Consider the following 2,379-nt stretch of genomic DNA (forward strand, 5'->3'; position numbering starts at 1 on the left):
CAATGGTGAGAGTGTTTTGGGGATGGGTCAGTGTCCCCATAGGGAGCCCTTCAAGGGGTTGGGTGGGGGCAGCTTGAGGCCCCTGACAAGGGCAGGAGTGACAGAGGAAGGTTTGAGGGAGGGTGAAGGATGTGGGGGTGGACACAGTTACGTGGCAAAGTCTGGGGAGAGCAGTCAGTGCCCAAGAGGGCAATGGGTCCCCAAAACACTTGCCCCCCCTCCAGGGGTGAGCAGGAGCCAGTTGGGGCGACCGCAGCCACCGACCCCGGGGACACAGCCTTGGTGCTGGTAAGACCAGCACCCAGAAAGGAGGGGGTCTTTGGGCTGCCAGGGTTCAGGGAGCCCCTTTCACCCCTTCCCTTTCCCCAGGAGACACTGTTGGAGTCAGCCCATTCCTGTGTCCCAGGGTGCCCCCATCCTGCACCCTGCCCCTCCTGGGACACAGTCCCCCTCCTCACTCCACCAGCCACCACAACCCACCTTGGTCACACAGTTGTATACCCAACTCTGAAATAAACTGCCATTATCCCACCCGGTGTGGCCTGCCTGGCTCTAATCCCTTCCCAAGGTGACCTGGGCACGTGTGGCACATGGCCACCTCCTGCTAATGCTGCGTGGTCACCGTCACCATCCCCATCCCCAAGGCTCAGCCCTGCTCCATGCTGAGGTGATGGCATCCTCGTTCCCATGGGTCAGCCCTGCTCTGCGATGGGTTGACAGTGTCCTGGTCCCCAAGAATCAGCCCTGCTCTGTGTCAGGGTGACGATATCCTGGTCTCCAAGTGTCAGCCTTGCTCCTCCCCCTTTCTCAGCCAAAAATAACTGCTGTCCCTCAGCCAGACCTTGGCATCTGGGCTGGAGCCCAGCACGGGTTGGGGCGAGCAGCCGGGAGCCTTGGGGTGCTCAGAGGGCCAGCTGGGGCCACCGAGAGCTGGTAACCACAGCTTGGCTTTAGCCTCATCCCCACTGCAGCCGGAAAGCATCTTCGGTCCCCAGTGTCTGGACATCCCCTGGCCAGGTAGGGGAGGTGGGTCAGCAGGTGGGTGGGGGCATGGGGTTCGGGGTCCTCCCAGCCTTGGCAGTGGGGAAATTGCCACTGTGGAGGGGTCAGGGTATGGTCTTCGCAGACGGGAAGTCCACAGGCGCAGGTCTCAGGGTCGCTGTGCGGATGGTCAATGTCGAGCTGGCAGTGAGCTGCGTGCCCTGCACCCGCGGCCCCACAGGGACAGACCCCCTGTTCTCCAGGGCTCTTGGGGTAAGGTCGGTCCAAGCTGAGGGACGCGAGATGCACGAAACAGAGGCCAAACCTTGAACTCACTGAGCTGAATACCTCCCAGCTACTCAGAGGAATGCTGCTGGGGGAGGGCACCCGGGGGGTCTTGGAAGAGGGCTGGTCTCCAGCTGCTTCCCCACTAAGAAGCTGGGAGCTAAGGAACAACTCAGCCCTGTAAATGGGGATGGGGACCCTGCACACCATGTCACCACTGTCTGGACTTGCTGGTTCCCCAGAAAGGTCAGGGTTGTGGTCCCTGCACCCTCGGGGCCAGCAGCTGAAAATAGCTCTGCTGAGGCAGAGGTGCTGGGGTTGGGGGGGCAGCCAGGGCCCCTGTTCACTGGGCAGGCAGCAGATGCTGCTCCAAGGGGGCTCAGGACGTGAGGACACTGGGTCACTGTGAGTGAGGACAGAGCCAGAGGCATTTTCTGCCCTAAAGAAACACTGAAAAGACAGACAACAATCAGGGGCTGAGGGATGGCACGCTTTGGACGTTTACCTACATCTGTTGAAGGGAATGGAGCGAAGCACAGGGAGGGTGCTGGCCAGGGGAAGTGTTCAGGGATGATGCTGTCCGGGCAGATGCTCAGCCAAAGATTGGCATGCCTGGGGGTGATGTGTCCCCATGCTTAGTGACACCCCAGGGCTGTCTCTCTCTTCCAGCTGGGCAGGATCCATCCTTCTCCCACAGAGCTGCCCCAAAAGCGCGGCAGCAAGTGATGACCATCATGAGACCGGGCTCTGAAGATGGTAAGGGGTGCCGGGGGTACCACCGGCTCAGGGCGGTGCTGTCCCCCCACCTATGTGCTAGACCCAGCTCTGGCCAAGGCCACTGGCCCTACTCCCCAAGGTCTCTGTGCCTGCTTGCTTGGTCCCCTCTTGCACTACAATCCCAAGGGGCAGCAACTGCATGTTGGAGGTTGGAGGGTGTCCATGCATGGGTGTAGGAGAGGCTGTCTGAGCCCCTGGAACCGAGATAACTCCCTGACAATTCCCCACACCGAGGAAACGCCAGTTCCTGACTCAGCTCCCAGTGCAGGCGTGTGGCTGAGCCGTGTTACAGAGACCCTAGTGAGGGGATGCACTGTGGCTTGGGGGGGTCCCCAG

The sequence above is a fragment of the Apaloderma vittatum genome, unplaced genomic scaffold (assembly GCF_000703405.1).
Source record: "Apaloderma vittatum isolate BGI_N311 unplaced genomic scaffold, ASM70340v1 scaffold28206, whole genome shotgun sequence".
Taxonomy (NCBI): Eukaryota; Metazoa; Chordata; class Aves; order Trogoniformes; family Trogonidae; genus Apaloderma; species Apaloderma vittatum.